The 21,982-nt window shown below is 42.5% G+C and overlaps 1 protein-coding gene across 11 annotated transcripts in view; it reads right to left on the minus strand.

The window, feature by feature from the left end:
* The window catches only part of USP54 (ubiquitin specific peptidase 54), a 533,711-nt gene that overhangs the window by 427,189 nt on the left and 84,540 nt on the right, over window positions 1–21,982 (minus strand). The window contains exon 1 of one of the 11 annotated variants that reach the window (XM_029608958.1): window positions 16,510–16,626. The exons of the other annotated variants lie outside the window; for them this stretch is intronic. The gene's annotated coding sequence lies outside the window, so the exon portion shown is untranslated. Of the gene's footprint in view, window positions 1–16,509; window positions 16,627–21,982 lie in introns of those variants that run through there. 11 annotated transcript variants of the gene reach the window in all.

Consider the following 21,982-nt stretch of genomic DNA (forward strand, 5'->3'; position numbering starts at 1 on the left):
GGTGTGTCGCCAAGCACCGGCAGGTGTGTTGCATGCTCCCGGTCTCTCCCACTGCTCTTTCTTCCCTGCTGCCGTTGCCACCGGGCTATCAGTACGTTCAAGCCCAGTGGGAACGGCAGCGGTGATAGAAGAAGCAGCGGCTGGCCTTTTCTTCTTCCCACGCCCCCCGCCCTGTGACCCGGAACAGGAAGTGATATGCGGTGCGCGGGAAGGAGAAAGAGCTGTGCCGCGTGGAAAAAATAGCAGCGGCGGCAGCAGCAGCGGCCCCCGAGCAATCGAAGCAGCCGGTAATCGGGAAAGGAGACAGCAGCATGAGGCTCCCGCGGCCGATGGGATTCTTCTTTCTTGGCCTGCGGGGGCTGGAGGAGGAGGCTGCTGCAGCTACCATTTGTGCTCGGGGGGGGGGGGGAGGGAGAGGAAGTAAGTGAGAGAAAGAAAGAAAGAGAGAAGCAGCCAGCCAGCCAGCCTGTGTGTGATTGAGAGAAACTGGTCAGAGAGCTGATGTGTGTGTGTGTGTGTATATGTGAGAGACAATGAAAGTGACTGCTCAGGGAGATGACTGATGTGTATGTGAGAGTGTGAGACATTAGTCAGGGAGGTGACTGGTGTGTGTGTGTGTGAGTGAGTGAGTGAGAGAGAGAGAGAGAGAGAAAAAGCATGGAAGTGAGAAATCTGGGTATGTGAGAAAGCATGGGCGTAAGAAGCCTGGTGTTGTGGGGTGGGGGGGAAGTGTGTGTGAAAGAAAGCATGGGAGTGGGAAGCCTGTGTGTGTGTGCATGCATGAGAGAGAGAGTCTGGTTGGTAAGGTGACGGTGTGTGTGAGAGAAAGAGACTGGTGTGTGTGAATGTGAGAGAAAGAATGTGATTCAAGGAATGAGAAGTCTGTGCATGTGAAGAGTGAGCATGGGAGTGAGAAACCTGGGTGGTGTGTGAGAGACAGCATGGGAGTGAGAAGCCTGTATATCTGAAAGAGAACATGGGAGTGGGAAGCCTGTGTGTGTGTGTGCATGCATGAGAGAGGTCAGGTGACTGGTGGGTGTTTGTGTGTGAGAGAGAAAGAAAGTGATTATGGGAATGAGAAGCCTGTGCATGTGGAGAGAACAAGCATGGGAGTGAGAGACTGGTGTGTGTGTGTGTGTGTGAGACAGAGAAAGTGATTATGAGAGTGAGAAGCCCATATATGTAAGTAGAACACAGGAGTGGGAAGCCTGTGTGTGTGTATGGCATGAGAGCAACTGTTCAGGAAGGTGACTGGTGTGTGTGTGTCAAAGACTGTTTGGGAGATGATTGGTGTGTGAGAGACAGAAACTGGTCATGGGGGCATGACTGGTATGGTATATGTGTGTGAGAGACTTGGGCACTAAGGAAGAGGATCATGAGTATAGCGCTTAGCTTCTACTGCTGCTTCTGGTGTGTGCTACGGCCTGCATGGAAGGGAAGTAGGAGAGGTGCTGGAGGGGGTAAGTAAAGGTGGCTTTTTAAGTTTATTTTTCTTGATTGACCGCCATTTTAATTATTTAATATTATGTGATGTCTGCTTTTTTGAAATATTTTATTGGTGTTTGGAGAATGTTTAATAGTGTTTATGAATTTTTAATTGTTGGATATTATTCTGTTCATAGCTGTTTTCAAACATGTATTCTGCTTATTAGTATAGTTTTACAATTATTTGTGTGTGGGGATCTATAGCTGCTTGCTAGTTCTGTTTTCCTAATAAGAGGTGTATTGGTTTTTAGGGCCTGATTTAATATTTGTAGTGTTGCCTTTTCATAGATAGGGTTGTAACTGTGTGCGGATTAGTTTATGTGCATTACTACAGATCCTGGGAGTATGTTAGGTCGGGTCTGTGTCTGTTACCGAGATGAGATATTTTACTAGCATGTAAGCGTTTATATCAGTCTTATTTGTTGTGTTTTCTCAAGAGGACATGCATTGGTGGTAAACTGCTGTCTTTTCATAAGTAGGGCTATTGAGCCTGGAAGTAGAAAGAGTTTGAGTTGCTGTTACTGAGATGACACCAGAACCAGAATATCTTTTTTGTAGGGTGAGTTGTATGGGGAATGTCATAATTCTGCTTTACATCTATTATTGTGGGTCAGGGGGGTTCCCATGGATGCAAACGATCATGGGTCAGTGTGTCATGCATGTGAGAACCATCTGTCAGGTGTGTCTCGACAGAAAAAAGGTTGAGAACCACTGCTTTAAAGGACAAGTCTGATTCCAAGTGCATCCCTAAATTCTTTACTGTTAAAGAAATATTTAAGGGCCAAGCTTCAAATTTAAATATGGTTGAATAATCTTCAGAGGGGAATCTACTATATTGTTTGTTTTACTGATATTGAATTTAAGTTTAACAACAAGTTGATTTTAAATAATTTCCAACAAGTTAAAATGTACCAGTAAAAGAAAAAACAACTGGTACAATACATTGAATATCATCTTCATATCATCTATAGCCTACTCCCAAAATTGGTGAGTAGGCTACAAACAGGTCAAAGATTAATATTAAATACAAGAGCAGAAAGCGCTGAACCCTGTGGTATGCTGGTGGTAACAAGCATACCACTGGTAAATCTGCTGTCCAACTTTAACTTGAAAACAGCGATTAGTGAGAAAGGATTCAAACCATTGTAGGATAAGACTGGCAATCACTATATCCTTCAATCTCGACAGTAATAATTGATGATCTATAGTATCAATTATCTGCCTCCAATTCGGATTCTCTGCACCAAGAGGTTGTCAGCTCAGACTTCAGCACTAAGAAGCACAATATTAGCAACTGCTCGACAAGGGTGGCAACCCCTTGCTAGGGAGGCTTCTATGCCATGAACTGTGTGAGCTGACACACTTTGCACCAAAAATGTTTCAGCTCTGCTCTTCTTCAGGTCAGCACTGATGCAGACACTTCCCCTTTTCAAGTGGTACCTGCCCTAAGCCTTAGAGGAGTCATTGCAATGAGCTCTGTTCTTTTTGCTTTAGGCACCAGTCCCTAGGCTAGATGTTTCAGTTTCTTTCCAGACTGAATATGAAGCAAGTTTAGTACTCTTTAAAAGCTTAAACTTTCTTTATTTTATGATGCTTGGGGTCATGCAACCACAAGCAGCTCAATTTAGTTAATCATGCCAGGTGTTGCGTCCGGTCGCAGACGGCTGCGACCGCTCTGCCTCACCGCTCTTTTACCCTTTTCCTCCTCCCTCGGAAAGATGGCTGCCTCTGCTGCTGTTTGCCAAAACCTTCGGCGTCTCTAAGCCAACAGGGCATCCCCGTTCGCCATGCTTCTTCCTGAGGCCTCCTAGGGCGCGCGCTGCCTACATTTTTGAATACATCATGGCGGGAACCTCGGGGGCAGCCCGACCACATGATGTCAGTACCTCCAGGTATTTAAACCTCCGCTCCGCTCCAATTAAACGAGTTAGCAAGGACTTCGGTTTTGCTATTCTGACTGCTTCTAAGCTGCTCGCTTAGATTCCACACTACCCTCCGGGGTATCTCACTCCTAAGGAAGCTCTGGGTACCCGCTCCTCAGGGGCCTCTCACTTCTACTCGCCCTCGGGGTTAATCTGCCTATCCTTAAGGACACCCACTCCTCGGGGGTCCTGTCTGCTTTCTTTCAGGAACTCCCAATGCTCCTAGGTATTCGCTCCTCGAGGGCCTACTCTACTCAGGGTATCCTGCATCTCGGACCTCGGGTCCCTCTCTTCATTCAACTACCAAAGTATCAGCACTGCTACTCTGCGAGTATCACTACGCTCCAGCTCTCTCCATTCCACCCTTCAGGTGCTCAGCTTATCCCGCGCTGCGGAACACTGCTGCACCTTTGCTACATCTGGGTGAGACCATCAACTACAGAGATTGTCTGAGCTTACTGTATTTTCGCTGGACTACAGTACTGTCCATTCCTTGGGCAAGATTCAACTCTTCAACAGCAGTAGAATAAAGCTTTCTTTCCTCAGTGTCTGTTTACTAGAGTCTAGCCAATCGTTGTGGTTCCCCACGGGGCCCCTTCCCTGTGGGAGGAGTCATCACCACTTCGACCAAGAGTCCACAATATGCAACAAACCCAACACCAGGGTCCCAGGCTGTGAAAGCAGTGGTCGTGTAATTCTAGAATAAACATTTTAAAATTGCAGTTTGGGCACCTCTTAAAACCTGGTTTCTTGTTGTCTCCACTACATCTATGCTGCCTCAGATCTTGTAATCCATTGGATTCCAGAAATTGAATTATCTTCTGTTTTAGCAGTGATTCCATTAATTTGTTCACCAGAGAGATCAGACTAACTAGCCTGTAGTTCCCAGCCACCTTCTTTTGTGAAGAGAAACCATATCCACCTGGTTCCAGTCTTCCGGAACTACTCCCAACTAAAAAGAAGCACTGAACAGGTCATCCAGTGGAGCTGCCAGAGCTTCTCTAAGTTCCCTTAATACCTTTAGATGCAGCCATCAAGCCACATTGCTCTATCTACTTTCAGTTTAGCTAGCTCCTCACAAACACTTTTCTGAAAATCGTTTGAGGCTTAGCTCACTTCCAATCTTTTTTTGTGTTCATTTCTGTAGTCATAGAAACATGACGGCAGAAAAAGACCATATGGCCCATTCAGTCTGCTCATCCGTCTAATTAATTTAGCATTATAATTCTCATCACTTCCTTAGAGATCCCCTGTATTTATCCTGTGCTATCCATGGCTCTTCTTCAGTGAATACCAAACAGAAATATTTGTTAAACAATTCTGTTTTTTCCTCGTCAGCCTCTATATATTTTGTATATAGTCCCTTGTAATTAACCTACCTGTTAACCGTTCAAAGTTGATTATTCTTCTTCTTCAAGCCTTACTGCACTATGTATTTACTCTCTTCCCCTTCCCTGCTCTGTTATTTGTATTTTCAGTCTTTAGTTACAATGTAAACTGGTATGATTTATTTATTTATTTAACATTTTTATATACCGAAATTCATGTAGCAAAGTTACATATCATTTCGATTTACATTATAACAGAAACAAGCATGTAAGAATGCGATTACATCAAACCGGGAAAATAAACTTGATGTTTGCATACTAATACCGGTATATAAATGTTTTAAATAAATAAAATAAATATATTCCTGCCCTTCACCTCTGAAACTCACAATGCCACTTTTGCACTTCTTCCTATCACTAGCATATCTAAAATAAAGTATTGTCCCCTTCCCATTTTAGCATATTTGCCATGTTTTCTTCCATTTGCATCTTTGCATTCCCAGCTTCTTAGCTATTCCAGATGCTGTTGCCTGCTTCCTCTTTCTGCTATTTCTTGTAGTTTAAGAATGATAACTTTTTTTGTACATTTTCAGTTATTTCTTTCAAAAACCATAGTGGCCTTTTTTCTTCTTTCCTATATTTACTTTCCTAACAAAAAGGTTAGTTGCTCTTATAGTATCTCCTTTTTGTTTTGCCACTATTCTTCTACTTCCCCTAGATTTTCCCATCCAGCTGAATCCTCAAGGTACTCCCCCATTTTAACAAAGTTAGTTTTCCGAAAGTCTAAGACCCTTGCCTTTGAATAAACTAGCATCAGTGCTCTAATACTGAACTACACCATGCAGTGATCACTGGATCTCAGATGATCATCCACTACAACATCAGAAACCCTGTTCCCCATTGATACGCACCAGGTCCAGTATCAATCCCTCCCATGTGGATTATGTTACCAGCTGACAGAATAGTTCTCCCTGTAGAGAATCCAGGATCTGCCATAGCAACCCAATATTTAAAAATGGCTCAAGAGGCGATCCAGGAAACTATAGACCAATGAGCCTGACATCAGTGCCGGGAAAAATAGTGGAAACTATTCTAAAGATCAAAATTACAGAGCATATAGAAAGACATGGTTTAATGGAACACAGTCAGCATGGATTTACCCAAGGCAAGTCTTGCCTCACAAATCTTCTTCATTTTTTTGAAGGGGTTAATAAACATGTGGATAAAAGTGAACCAGTAGATCTAGTGGGGATGGAACAGCTCCCCTATGAGGAAAGGCTAAAGAGGTTAGGGCTGTTCAGCTTGGAGAAGAGACGACTGAAGGGGGATATGACAGAGGTCTTTAAAATCATGAGAGGTCTACAACATGTAAAAATGAAGTGGTTATTTACTCTTTCAGATAACAGAAGAACTAGGGAGCACTCCATGAAGTTAGCAAGTAGCACATTTAAAACTAATTGTAGAAAATTCTTTTTCATTCAACATACAATTAAGCTCTGGAATTTGGTGCCACAGGATATGGTTAGTGCAGTTAGTGTAGCTGGGTTTAAAAAAGGTTTGGATAAGTTCTTGGAGAAGAAGTCTATTAACTGCTATTAAAAAAGTTGAGTTAGGGAATAGCCACTGCTATTACTGACATCAATAGCATGGGATCTACTTAGTGTTTGGGTTCTTGCCAGGTACTTGAAGCCTGGATTGGCCACTTAGAAACAGGATGCTGTGCTTGATGGAACCCTGGTCTGACCCAGTATGGCAATTTCTTATGTCATGTCCTTTCTAGAAGACAATGTAGCCAGGATATCCCAAACAACATTCAGCAGACTAAAATCCCCTAGCAATAGCTTCTAGGGATGTGAATCGTTTTTTAACGATTAAAATTATCGTCCGATAATTTTAATATCGTCTTAAATCGTTATAGAACACGATACAATAGAAATTCTAACGATTTATTGTTAAAAATTGTTAAATCGTGTTAGTGCGCACTAACTCCCGTTAGTGCGCACTAACTCGAGTTAGTGCGCACTAACTGAAAATGATACAAATTGACACTTTCCAGGTCAGTAAAGGTCAGTTAGGAATGAATATGTGTTCCTATTGGCTGGCTGCCCTCTTATCTATTGATGTTAACCAGGTTCCCACTGAGGTGATGGTTGGGGGGATGGGAAATGGAAATGGAAACTCGGGAACACTAACAGAAAATGATACAAATTATTGACACTATCCAGGTCAGTAAAGGTCAGTTAGGAATGAATATGTATTCCTATTGGCTGGCTGCCCTCTTATCTATTGATGTTACCAAGGTTCCAACTGAGGTGATGGTTGGGGGGATGGGAAATGAAAACTGTTGGTAGTTGACAAAAAAAGTAATGTGATCAGTCAATATGACTAGAACCTGTGCCCTATTCCTGATACCAGGGGTGTTGTGATCTTCCTGCATGCAGTGCCCTATCCCTATTAATACCAGGAGTGTTGTGATCTTCCTGCACGCAGTGCCCTATCCCTAATACCAGGGGTGTTGTGATCTTCCTGCACACAGTGCCCTATTCCTGATACCAGGAGTGTTGTGATCTTCCTGCACGCAGTGCCCTATCCCTGATACCGGGATGTGTGCAAGAAGATCCCAACACCCCCGGTATCAGGAATAGGGCACTGTGTGCAGGAAGATCACAACACCCCTGGTATTAGGGATAGGGCACTGTGTGCAGGAAGATCACAACACTCCTGGTATTAATAGGGATAGGGCACTGTGTACATGAAGATCACAACACCCCTGGTGCCAGGGATAGGGCACTGTGTGCAGGAAGATCACAACACCCCTGGTGTCAGGGTTAGGGCACTGTGTGCAGGAAGATCACAACACTCCTGGTATTAATAGGGATAGGGCACTGTGTGCATGAAGATCACAACACCCCTGGTGCCAGGGTTAGGGCACTGTGTGCAGGAAGATCACAACACTCCTGGTATTAATAGGGATAGGGCACTGTGTGCAGGGAGATCACAACACTCCTGGTATTAATAGGGATAGGGCACTGTGTGCAGGAAGATCACAACACCCCTGGTGCCAGGGTTAGGGCACTGTGTGCAGGAAGATCACAACACTCCTGGTATTAATAGGGATAGGGCACTGTGTGCAGGAAGATCACAATACCCCTGGTATCAGGGTTAGGGCACAAGTTCTAGTCACATTGACTGATCACATTACTTGTTTTGCCAAGCTACCAACTGTTTCCATTTCCCATCCCCCATATACTGTCAGTGGGAAGCTTGGTAACATGAATAAATAAGAGGGCAGCCAATAGGAATACATATTCATTCCTAAACTGACCTTAACTGACCTGAAAAGTGTCAAATTGTATCATTTTCAGTTAGTGCGCACTAACTCCCAGTTAGTGCGCACTAATCGGAAAAAACGATTTTTAACGATTTTTTTAACTAAAAAATCGTGCCTAACACGATTTTCTTGCCCTGCCACACGATTTCTATCGTTAAGACGATATGGAAAACGATTCACATCTCTAATAGCTTCCTCCCTCCCCCATCATGGTAATTCTGTGAATATCCTCCTTTAAATTTCTATCCATTTCTTCTGTCTGTGATGAATACCTGTATATTACACACAATGGGGTAGATTTTAAAAGAAGCGCGATCAGCCTACTTTTGCTTGCGCATCAGACTCAAGCAAAAGTACGCTGGATTTTAGTAGATACGCGGGGAGCCGCGCGTATCCACTAAAATCCTGGATCGGCGCGCGCAAGGCTATCGATTTTGTATAGCCTGCGCGCGCCGAGCCGCGCTGCCTCCCCCCGTTCCCTCCAAGGCCGCTCCGAAATCGGAGCGGCCTCGGAGGGAACTTTCCTTTGCCCTCCCCTCACCTTACCCTCCCTTCCCCTACCTAACCCACCCGCCCGGCCCTGTCTAAACCCCCCCTTACCTTTGTCGAGGGATTTACGCCTCCCAGAGGGAGGCGTAAATCCCCGCGCGCCAGCGGGCCTCCTGCGCGCCGGGCCGCGACCTGGGGGCGGGTACGGAGGGCGCGGCCACGCCCCCGGGCCGTAGCCACGCCCCCGTACCCGCCCCCAAAACGCTGCCGACACGCCCCCGAAACGCCGCGACGACCGAACCCGCCCCCGACACGCCCCCCTCCGAGAACCCCGGGACTTACGCGAGTCCCGGGGCTCTGCGCGCGCCGGGAGGCCTATGTAAAATAGGCTTCCCGGCGCGCAGGGCCCTGCTCGCGTAAATCCGCCCGGTTTTGGGCGGATTTACGCGAGCAGGGCTCTGAAAATCCGCCCCAATATATAGATGTTCCATTCTTTTCCACATTAACCAATAGTGCTTCCTCCTTACCTTGTAAGCACTGCAATTATCTTGCTTTAATATTTTTTTATATAGCTCTACTCTTCATCCTCCTGAACAAGACAAAAATCCAGGCAGGCAGGCAGAAACAAGGCTGAAACAGAGCTTCAGGAAACAGTTCCATAGATTTTACTGTGCTAGCAGGGAATTAGGGCTGCAGAGAGATTTATATAAATCAGCCAATAAGGGCTGGCTTCTGCTGAGCCAATGAGCCTGCAGCTAGGTGAAGCTTGTAGAGCCAGCAAAGAAGGCAAGTTTACTTAGAAACTTTGCAGCCTATAATTAGACTTATGGCTCACTTGCAAAGCTCTGTGCTGCTTCCTCCAGAAACATCCAGTTCAAGACCAGCTGGGCTAACCTTGGGGTTCTTATTAGAAATGGATGGGAAATCACCATCTTGAATTGTCAAAATCCTGCTCATAATCTTGTTATTTCCAGCAAAAGTTAAGTGCATCACAATCACAGATGAAACAGTAACAATTTGGGGGTCAGCTCTGGGGTAGAGGTATGCACTGCTATGCAGAAGGCCTGGGTTTGACTCCCAGGACAGGACTCTATTTCCTGGGCCAGTCAAGGCAAGGGTTGCTGTGGAGGTAGTGTTGAAGTTCTGAGGAAGGGAGCAACAGGCATTGCATAGTGGTGACACCTAGTGGCATCTTAGGGTTCACAACTGCATGTTTCCAAGAGAAATCGTGGTGTGTAGGCCCCCATTGAGAACTGTTACTGCAATTATTGGTCTTGAGTCAGAAAGGAATATAAAATAGTGATAAAAAAAATTCCAGTAGTAACAAATGAAAGCTCATAATACCAGGTCCTAGCCCTGGTTCCAACTAAACTTGAAGCCCAACAGAACAGGAAAAACCTACTAGGTCAAAAAAAAAACAATTCAGTAAAATAAAGATATAACTAATATACCTGCTTATATACTTGATTTTAAGGGAATTTTTTTTTCTAGTCTTGGAACACAATCCATTTAACCCTAAATTATGGATTTTGGATTGCAATGTGAGATCATAATTGTTTGGTGTATGTCTAATTCTCTTTTCTTCTCTCTTTTCTAGCATCAAAATCTTCTGCAGAAATAAAAATAAAAAGCAGAATAGGATGCTACTACTCCTACTACAGCTTTAACATACAACTCAGCTTACAAAGCAAGTCATTTTATTTACTATTACACTACTAACATGCACTGTGATAGCAAAACTGTGCAACAAGGCAGTGGTCAAAGCCAGAAGAATGCTAGAGTGAAAGGGTGAGACATAATCAGCAATAAAAGGGGTGATAAAGCCTCTGTACAGGTTTTCATAAAAACCTCTCCTAGAATATTGTGTCCAGTTCTGGGGGCTGTACCTCTCAAAGGATATAGGCAGCATGGAGGCAGTCCAGAAAAGGATACCAAAATGATGTATGCTCTTCATCAAAAGCCATAGGAGATGAGACTTAACATTCTAAACATGCTACCTGAGAGTAGCATTCTTTATTGCACGATCTTGTGGCCAGTGGTGGAACTAATCTACCCCAAGTCTCTTCCCCCTAAATCTTCTCCCCCCCAATTTTTCCAGAGGCTGGCTGCCAGCTCTGCCCAAACTCCTGGGCTACGTATTTGTATTTGATTTTTAGATTTAGCTCACACCTTTTTCAATGCTATCGCAAGGCTGGTTAGATTCACGTACAGTAGGTATTTCCCTATTCCAAGAGGGCTTACAATCTAAGGGATCATTCACTAAGCTGCGGTATTTTTCCCTGAGGGAAAACTGTGGAGTCCCCCAGGGCTTTTGATGACGTTTGTGTGTGCAGGGGCCTTATTCAGGGTCATTGGCCCCGTTAAGCAATTGCCCTGGGAGCATCAGGAAATATGTTAGAATCAAGATGCTCCCGGGGAAAGTTAGCTACAACTTTTGAATTGTAGCAAATTTCAGGTCAAACATTGCACCTTGCGATTTTTTTAAGCAAGCTGCATTATCTATTTGATTTACATTGTTTAGTCTAATAATGAGGTGATTAGCAATTATTTACAGACAATGCTGGGCTGAAATAACCTGAGATATTTCAAATACCTTACATTATCCCCACATTAGGCCATTTACCACACGAAAAACAGCTTTCATATTGTGGTAAATGGCATAGCGTAGTTTTGTGGATGCGCTCCTAAATTTGTATCTATGTTCCAAGAAGCATCAGTGGGATTTGAACCCTGGCTTCCCTGGTTCTCAACCTGCTACTCTAACTAAGCTACACCTCTACTCAATTCTCACAAGACTGTGAAAACAATGCAGAAGTTTGGTTACTGTGTGATTCAAACTCACCAAGAGTTAAGCAGTGTGGGAAGAAAAGAGAATAACCTGTTCCAGAGGAAGCAATGGCAGCAAACTTCTGGAGAAGATAAGGAGGTTTAATAACCTGGGAGGAGATCCAGCTTGGAGGAGATGGGGATGGGGCAGGATGGTGAACACTGATGAGAGAGGCAGGTAGAGGTTGAAAATGGCTAGGATGGGGTAGGCAAAGTGTGTATATTCTGGAGGAGAGTATGTGGGGAGAGAGGAGCTGGGATGATTTGAATGGGGCAAATATATTGGTGGAAAATAGCTGGGGAAGGGATAGAAAGAGTGTATGTGGGGGAGCAGACTTCATTGTAATTACTCAAATTGCTCTGAGTGTGCCTGAGCAGCCAGGCTAGGCACCTTGCCGAAAGCATCAGCCACTTTTGACTGGCAATGGCCAGTGAAGATTTTTTGCCAAAGTGGCCTCTCTACATTTAAAATAGTGAAAATCACTGTTCTACAGGAAAGGAGAAAAGAAGATACGATAGTGACATTCAAATTCCTAGACGGTATAAATAATGCACAAGGATCAAGCATTTTCCAATGGAAAGGAAATTCTATTAACATAATGATGGCAGATAAAGACCAAATGGTCCATTCAAGTCTGCCCAGCAAGTAACTTATGGTAGTAACTGCCACTCCATGCAAGTTACCCTTATACACCCCTTTCTTCATGTCCAACTTCTATGGATCCACAGCAGTTATCCCATGCCCTATTGAATTAATTTACTATTTTTGTTCTCATCACCTCTTCCAGGCAGGTATTCCTGGCATCCACCACTCTTTCCGTGAAGAAATATTTCCTGATGTTGGTTCTGAGTTGTCCCCCATGGAGTTTCATTTTGTGACCCCTAGTTCTATAGTCTCCTTTCCAATGGGAAAGGTTTGAAGTTTGTGCAGGTATCTGAAGATCTGTATCATATCTCCCCTGTATCTCCTCTCCTCCAGGGTATTTATATTTAGATACTTCAGCCTCTCCTCATAAGTATTCCGATACAGATCCCAAACCATTCTGGTCGCCTTTCTCTGGATCTAAACATCAAGTCATAAGAAGCTAAAAGGGGGTAAAATTTAGGATAATATATTTGAAAATATTTTTACACTGAAAGGGTGGTAGATGCATGGAATAGATTCCCAATGGAGGTGGTGGAAGCAAAAGCAGTGGCAGAATTCCTTAAGACAGTGAAAGGAAAAACATATCAACTGGGGGACCACAGCAATGAAGAGGAATTAAACTGGGCAGACTAGATGGACCTTATAGTCCTTATCTACTGTCATACTTATGTTTATGTTACTCAGAATATGTTCATTCAAACCAAGTTTTAATTTTCATTATTGCTCATGTTGCTTTCTTTCAAATGTAAATATTGCAGAGATGCATGAGTGAAGAAGCAAGCATAATACCTTTATTTCAAGGAGCTTTTATTGAAGAGGAGAAAACTGAACTTTCTGTAAACTGCAATACCTTTTAAAGTACCAACAAAAAAGAAATACATTACTGAGACTGCAGAGGTCCCTTCCTCTGTAGTCTAAAGGGAGAAAGGAAGTACGTAATAGTAAGTACACCCAAGAAAAGGATATGGATGTCATCATGGACAATACTTTGAAATCCTCAGCTCAGTGAGCAGTGAAAGTAAAAACAGCAAACAGAATGTTAGAAATTATTAGGAATGAAATGAAGAATAAAATAGCTAATGTCATAATACGTTTGTATTGCTCCATGTGTTGCACCTGGACTACTGTATACAATTCTGGTCACCCCAGCACTAAAAAGATATAGCTTAACTGGAAAAGGTACAAAAAAGGGGTGACCAAAATGATAAAGGGGATGGAACAGCATCCCTACGAGGAAAGGCTAAAGAGGTTAGGGCTGTTCAGCTTGGAGAACAGACAGTTGAGGGGGGATATGAAATAGGTCTATAAAAACATGACTAGAGTAGAAAGGATAAATGTGAATCGATTCAGACACACTCCATGAAATTAGTATATAGCACATTTAAAACAAATCTAAGCAAAAATTTTTTTTTACTCAACACAAAATTTAGCTCTGGAATTCATTGTTGGATGGTGTGGCAAAAGGCAGTTAGCATAGCTGGGTTTAAAAGAAGGTTTGGACAAGTTCTTAAAGAAAAGGTTCACAAACTATTATTAACCAGGTAGACTTTGGGAAAGCCACTACTTGTCCCTGGGCATTAGAGGCATGAGATCTATTATTTGGGATCCTGCCAGTCACTTGTCATCTGGTTTGGCCACTGTTGGAAACAGGTTACTGGGCTTGATGGACCCTCAGTGTGACCCAGTATGGCAATTCTTATGTTCTTATAACAAATACATTTATTAGACAAATATACTATATAAACCTGAAATGAGAAACATACATCAATCGTGACATCACTAAACTGCCTGCTTCCATGCTAACTGGAGTGCATATAAAAGTGTCATTTAAAAAATAATTTGATTGCCTAGTTTTACTATTGCCTTCCATTACATGAAAACACCTTACCTATGGCAGTATATAAACAATCCAAGATAAAATCTTTTGGAAATCTACTGTTACAAAGAACACTGAATACAGTTATTTATCTGATATTTCATTTTTCAGGCACTTCAAAGTAGATTACATTCAGGTACTATAGCTGTTTCCCTATCCCCAGAGAGCTTACAATCTTTTACCTGAGGCAATGGATGGTAAAGTGACTTACCCAATGTCACAAGGAGCAACAGCAGGATTTGAACCCTGGTTTCCCTTGTTGGCACCCTTCTGCTCTAACTATTAGGCTACTCCTCCACGCCACATCCCATTCACATCTCTGTGACATATTGTATATGTACATGAACTCCTATTACCTGCAATCCATGAGTAAAAGGGAATGCCAGTTAATCAAATATGCCAATTATCTGAGAACGCTCTGCTTCCTGCTTCAGCCCCTCCCCTCCCAGGAAACAGCATGCAGAGAGCAGGAGGTGAGGGGTTGAGGATAGAGTGAACAGAATCAGAGCCATAGTGGCCTTGGCCATAGGTGCCACAGCCTGAAGGGCACCATGATGGTACTACTGCTCCTGCCACAGACTCAGATGGCACTGCTGCTCCTGCCACAGACTCAGATGCCTCTTCCCTCCTCAAGCCTGTGCAGCTGAAATGAGAGTTCTTTTCAACCACGAGACCCTGAATCTATGGAATCTATTTGACATGCATGAGGCCCGTGTGGTTCAAACAGCTGATGTTTGAACTATGGGGGTCTCCGTAAACACAGAGCCCTTCATTTCAAAATAACTCCGGTTTCTATTGTGTAGGTCACAGAAGGGAAGAGGAAAGAATTGTCAGAGCCAGCAACAGGAGCAGCAGCACCAGGTTAGATGTGCCCAGTCACAGGTTCCTTAAAAGGTCCTCAGGAGTGAGGAAGAGAGAGACTGATGACTTGAAATTTGGGGAGAGAGCAGGGCCTCAGAAACTGGTTGAGGGAGGGATGTGGAAGAGGAGGGGAAGAATGGAATAACAGAGACTCAAAAGCTGGGGGAGATCAGAGGAGGAAAAGGGATTTGGGGATTAGGGAAAATGGGACTCAGGGATTGAAAGGAGGAACCAGGAAAGAACAGAGACTTGCAAGCAACATTAAGTACCCCTCATTTTCATAAACCCCTCCCACTTGACTACATTTTTCAAATTGGCATACACATCTCGCAATATGTTATTTTATCGCATGCGTTATTATGGCATATCACAGGCGTTAGGGCCCTAATACGATTTGAAAAATGACCCTCTTAGTTGATAAACAAGAGTTGTTAAGAAATTGGGGGCTGGGGTTCTGTTTTTCATCTCCTGCACGGCCTCTCTCCTTGATCCTTAATCATCAGCCCACATCAGAAAACTTTTTTTTTTGTCCACATTGCCTCATATAGCACAACGGTCATCTATGGCCAACTGCAAGGGATACAACTATGTTAATAGCTACTTCCAAAGCAGGTATTTGATTGATCAGTATTGGTTAACACCAATATGTGATTCAGCTTTACCCACAACTGCTGAGTTTGCTAATTCTACAACTCTTTCAGCAACCTGTCATTTCAGAGAAACAGAGCCAAAACTAAACACCTCTTCTTGGAAAAAAACATTGCTAACCATGGATCACAGATTGCAAATTTTGTTTGCAAGTTACTGTACATTATCCCAATACAGAGTGGCTAAATGTTTTTATTCAGAAACATGAAAAAAATATTTGAATTCTTCCTTACTTCCTTCCCCTAACCATATCATTCTTGCTTACTTCCCACCTGCTGTTTACACTGGCACTTTCTCAGCTTCATTTGCATAAAATTTCTATATCAGAACTACAAGCCTGGTGGATAAAATCAGGCAAGTATTCTTCATATGCAATAATCTCTGATCACCACCAAAGTCCTATATTACAATAATAATTATTATTACTGTTATTAAGTGCTCATGGAAAATATGATGTACCAAACAGTGGAAACTTAAGTCCCTCATGTATTCTTTATGAATTCTTCTAAGTAGTAGAACCAGTACAAAAATGTTAAAGAATTCTATATAAATTAAGAGAGATTCAACTAAGCTTTTTATGTATCTACAATAGTCCGATAATTATACTATTTATTGCTTACATAATGCCATCCTTGTACGTAACAGTGTGCAATATAATTGCTACAGTTACAATGTCCCTGATCCAAACAGCTTACAATTTACATTTGAAGATCATTAAGTTATTTGTTCAAGGTCATACAGGAGCGTTAGTTAAGGGAACATGAGCCAGGTTCTCCAGGTTCACATTTTTTAGCTCCAACATATGTTTCATGTTGCTGGCCCAATTAACCAAATCACGTCAAGCTCTGATGCATAAAAAAAAAAAAAGAACAGAAACTACAATACTGTTGTGCTTACTGAGGCATACATAAATCTCTTTAGCACTTTGTAGCACTGGATAGGAGCAATAAAGTCTAGCATGCAGGATTTCCCTAAACCAGCTTGTACAGTAGGTATGTAATTTTCAAGTTATATAAACAAGCAATGTGTCACCTTCAAACTGTGTGACACTGCTGCTGCAGTATTGAAGAGATGGTAGCAATAGTTCTAATACTCACAAACTGCTGACTTCTGTCAATGTCCTCCTCGTTCTCCTCCTCCTCTCAGCTGGAGACCAGCAATTAAAAAAATATTTTTCTCTTCTGCATGCGTGTGCGTGTGTATCTCTCTCTCTCTCGCTCTCTCTCCATGGGGCAGGTCTTGTTAGAAGGATGACATCATCCCTTCAGCCATGCACCTGATTCTCAGGAAACTGCCCCTCCTCCAATAGTCAGGTCATTGTTTTCTTAAAGGAACAGCACAGCTGGATCAGTTCTACACTTTTCAAGCTCTGACAGATGCTTCCTGTTCTATAGAATGTGGAATGATTTCTGCAGGATTATTTTTCCCTCTGTGCTCTGCAAGTCCAGAATTTTAAATCTGCTGCTCAATGAGCTTGTTCCTTGTTCAGCTGAAATGCAGGTCAAAACGGCAAATGCCACTGCAGGCAAAACAGACTACACTGATGCACACGAAAAGCAGCACTGTGTATTCGCATCTCTGCTGCTTTAGTCTGATGTTAAAAAAAAAAAAGGGGCTAACATTTTATTATTTCACAAACTATTTAAAGTCCTTCAATAAATTAAATAAATGAAAGGTGTTAAGGAAGGACAAACAGGACAGAAAAGGGGGAGGAGTAGCTCTGGGATATGTCAAAAACAATATCCAAGCAACTGAATTGCAATGGAGCTTTATGGACCATCCTAAAAAGAGAAGATTTTGCTTCTATTTTTACTGGTATGATCTACAGGCCTCCAACCCAAAACGGATGAACTGGACAGAGACCTGATTGAGGACATCCAAAAGTTGGGAAAGAAGGGAGAAGTGTTGCTTGTTGCAGATTTTAATCTGCCGGATATGGATTGGAGCATCCCTTCTGTGGAATCTACAAAAAGTAGACAAATAGTGGATGCCTTTCAAGGTGCTTTGCTCAAACAAATGGTATTGGAACCTACGAGGGAGGGAGCGATCCTCGATCTAGTGCTCACTATTGGGGATAATGTCTCTGATGTTCGGGTAGGGGCTCACATGTGCAGTAGTAATCATCAGACAGTATGGTTCAATATCGTGAATAGGATACAGAGAAGTCACACAAAGATCGTAGTTTTGAATTTCACAAATATGGACTTTGTCAAAATAGGGATGTACCTAGAGGAAGAACTGGAAGACTGGAAGAAAATGGGTGCGGTGGAATAACAGTGGGCAAAATTAAAAGGAGCTATTACAAAGGCAACAAATCTATATGTTAGGAAAATAAAGAAGAATAAAAGGAAAAAGAAACTGATCTAGTTCTCTAAGGAACTGGCTGAAAAAAACTGAAGCAAGAAGAGCAGCATTCGAGAAGTATAAAGGTTCTCAAAAAAAGGAACATAAGAAGAACACCTGTTAAAAATGAGGGAAACGAAGAAAGAAATCAGGAAAGCAAAAGGTCAAGCAGAAGAAAAAATTGCCAAAGAGGTAAAGAGAGCAGACAAAACATTTCTCATATCAGAAAAAGAAGGGAGGCCTGAAGTGGTATAGTGAAAATGAAAGGTGAAAAGGAGCAATGTGTGGAGAGAGAGAGATGAAGAAATGGTGGAAATATTAAACAAATACTTCAGTTCAGTATTCACTAAAGAAGACCCTGGAAAAGAAGGACCGTTGCTGGTTGACAAGACCATAGATGGAGATGTGGTAGATGAAATTCCGTTTACAGAAAAGAATGCATGAGAAGAGCTAGGAAAACTGAAAGTGGACAAGACCATGGAGCCGGATGATGTTCATCCTAGGATACTGAGGGAGCTCAGAGATGTGCTGGCGGGCCCACTGCATGCCCTGTTCAATAGATCCCTGGAAACGGGAGTGGTCCCACTCCACAAGAGTGGTAGCAGAGAGGAACCTGGAAACTTCAGGCCGGTTAGCATCACCTCGGTGATGGTAAAATTAATGGAGACTTTGCTGAAGGAAAACATAGTGAATGATCTACAGTCAGGAGAATTGCTGGACCCAAGGCAGCATGGATTCACTAGGGGAAGGTCTTGTCAGACAAATCTGATTGATTTTTTTGATTGGGTGACTAAAGAATTGGATCGAGGAAGAGCATTCAATATCATCTACTTGGATTTCAGCACATCTTTTGATTAGGTCCCGCACAGGAGGCTTGTGAATAAAATGAGAAGCTTGGGAGTGAGCGCCAAAGTGGTGGTGTGGATTACAAACTGGTTGAAGGATAGAAGACAGCGTATGATGGTAAATGGAACCTTCTCTGAAGAGAGAACAGTATTAAGCGGAGTGCCACAAGGATTTGTGTTGGGACCAGTTCTGTTCAATATCTTTGTGAGTGACACTGCAGAAGGGACAGAAGGTAAAATTTGTCTATTTGTGGATGATACTAAGATCTTCAACAGAGTGGACACGCTGGAAGGAGTAGAGAGAATGAGATGTGATTTAAGGAAGCTTGAACAGTGGTCAAAGATGTGGCACCTGGGATTCAATGCCAAGAAATGCAGTCATGCATCTGGGGTGTAGTAATCCAAAAGAACAGTATGTGTTGGGGTGCGAAGGGCTGTTGTGCACGGAGCAAGAAAAGGACCTTGGGGGTGATAGTGTCAAGCGATCTGAAAATGGCGAAGCAAAGCGACAAGGCAATAGCTAAAGCCAGAAGAATGCTGGGCTGCATAGAGAGAGGAATAACCAGTAAGAAAAAGCAGGTGATCATCCCCTTGTACAGGTCCTTGGTGAGGCCATACCTGGAATACTGTGTTCAGTTCTGGAGACCATATCTCAAAACGAACAGAGACAGGATGGAGGCAGTCCAGAGAAGGGCAACCAAAATGGTGGAAGGGGGGGGGGGGGCGGGGGTCTTCATCAAATGACTTAAGAGGAGAAGTTGAAGGACCTAAATAACCTGGAGGAAAGGAGGTGCAGGGGAGATATGAGCAGTAGAAATAGGGTCATGAAATGAAACTCCAGAGAGGAGGACTCAGAACCAACGTCAGGAAATATTTCTTCATGGAGAGGGTGGTGGATGCCTGGAATGCCCTTCCAGAAGAGGTAGTGAAGACAAAAACACTAAAGAATTCAAAGGAGCATGGGATAAACACTGTGGATCCCTAAAAGCTAGAAGATGGAAATGAAGAAAAGAGTGCATGGGGGTAACTTGCTTGTATGGCGGTTACTACCCTTAACCAATAAACCTTCATAGTGTTAATGCAACTCAATAATTGCTCTCTGTTTCAATGGCAGGGAAAAAAGAGAAAAAGGGGAATTAGATTCAGACAGCAACCAACAAGGACATTGAATTTTACGGTCTTGGAAAACAAATAAACATGAAGGTAACTTGCTGATGTGACTATTACCACCCTTAACTAATACGCCTGAAACTTTTTTTTTTTAATTTTTAATTTTGCCATTTCAGATATTTTACAATCATTCCATCTAAAGTATAGAAATTCCAGTAAATATAATTTCAAATATAAATTCTGTACAAACAAAATATAATTCACATCTCTAATTTACAGAAAGGAAATATTAGGAGGCAAGATGTAAAATCAAAGAAAAACACTGGAGCTCCTACTACTACTAAAATTAAGGAATAAACCTCCATCATGCGATACTTTTCCCTTATTTTATTTAGTAGAACCACATTACCCTTTTCCATCCAGGAAACATTTCAGCTGTTCCGGTTCATAGAATATATACTTTTCATTTTGGAACTTTATTAAACATTTGCAAGGATATCTTAATACCATACTGGCCCCCCGTGACAGAATTTCAGGTCTCATTTGTAGAAAATATTTTCTTCACTCCTGTGTAGGCTGGACTATGTCCGGGTACACCCAAACTTGTTGACCATAATATTGGAGCACTCTATTTCTGAAGAAATATTTTAAGACCAAGTTTCGATCCTGCTCGAATGCAAATGAAACCAATAAAGTGCCCCTCGATTGAATTTCAGACTGCAGCAATATTTCTAATATTTCAGTGATATTCAATGATTTTTGCTGCTCTTGATGCCTGAAACGTTTGATGCAACTCTAACAATGATCTCTGCTTCAACAGCAAGAGGTGATGGAGAATTGGACTCAAACAGCAACCAACAAGGGCCCTGACTTAATGGTCTGGGAAACTGTTAAGTATGGGGGTAACTTGTATGGCGCAGCAGATACTACCATAAGCTTGCTGGGCAGACTGGATGGACCATTTGGTCCTTTTCTGCCGTCATTTCTATATTTCTATGTAAATTATGTTCCTTCATATATTAATATTATTAGCTGACAGCTAATGAACACTGAAACATAGGAAAAACATTCAGACTACAAGAACTGCATATAGACATTATAGCATGAAAAACCCTGAAGTATATTATTGCTCAAATATTCAGTTTCCATTAAGTTATTTTCCTTACAATAATTACATTCACTCTGGCTTTAACACACCATGTCCTCACAAAACAAACAAATTCAATCCCCAACAATACTAGTTAAATTATTCACAATACTTAGTTCTGTTTCCTCTTATTTTGGTCTGCCTTGCTAATTCCTTCCATTTTCCCCCATTTTTTTTCTTCTATTTCTATACCTTTTAGAGATAAAGTTGCATAATCTTTTATTATTGCTAGGTCCTGCTTTTGAAATCTTTTTTCCCTTAATTTACTAACCTGCTTTTTCCAGAGGCACAGAATGGGAGAAAATCCACAGTAAACAGCCAAGTTTTGAGGTTTTGTTTGAACTTTTTGTAGCATGGTTCTTGTCGTAGATTGTGAGGCATGTTGTTCCAGAGGGCAGGGAAGGTGTTTGGAGAGTAGCTACATGTTGTTTTCTGGAGGGTCTACTGGAGTTGTGAAAGAGGAGGTGCTCATTGAACCAGTTCATGTCGCTGTTGTGAAGGGATTTATGGATGAGGGTGAGTGTTTTGTATTGAATCCGGGCGGAAATGGGCAGCCAGTGCAAGTGCATGAGGACAGGGGCGATATGTTCATTTTGTAAGGATGCGGGCAGCAGCATTTTGAAGAATTTGTAGGGGTTGGATGGAGCTTTTTGGTAAACCTAGGAGAATGGCATTGCAATAATCAATTTTGGTTAGGATGATGGCCTGCAGTATGGTGCGGAAGTCACTCAGGTGTAGAAGGGGTTTGAGTTTCTTTAGAGTATGTAGTTTGAAGAAGCCTTCTCTTAGTGTGGAGTTGATGAAGTTTTTTAGACTAAAGTGAGTGTCAAGGTTCACCCCGAGGCTGCGGACGTGAGTAGCGAAAGTTGGTGTAGGGTGGCTGATAGGTTGGGGGTTGTTGGTGATGGTGTTGGTGGCGATGGCAAGTAGTTCTGTTTTTGCTGTGGTGAGGGCAAGAAAGTTGTCAGTAAGCAGGGAATTGATGGTGGTGAGGGCTGATTCCCAAATCTTGAGGGTTTTGGAGGGTGTGTCAGTGATAAGTATGAGAATCTGGATGTCGTCGGCATATATGAAATGCGGGAGGCCAAGGTTCGATAAGAGCTGGCAAAGAGGGAGGAGATATAT

Source organism: Rhinatrema bivittatum, chromosome 7 (genome assembly GCF_901001135.1).
Source record: "Rhinatrema bivittatum chromosome 7, aRhiBiv1.1, whole genome shotgun sequence".
NCBI classification, from domain to species: Eukaryota; Metazoa; Chordata; class Amphibia; order Gymnophiona; family Rhinatrematidae; genus Rhinatrema; species Rhinatrema bivittatum.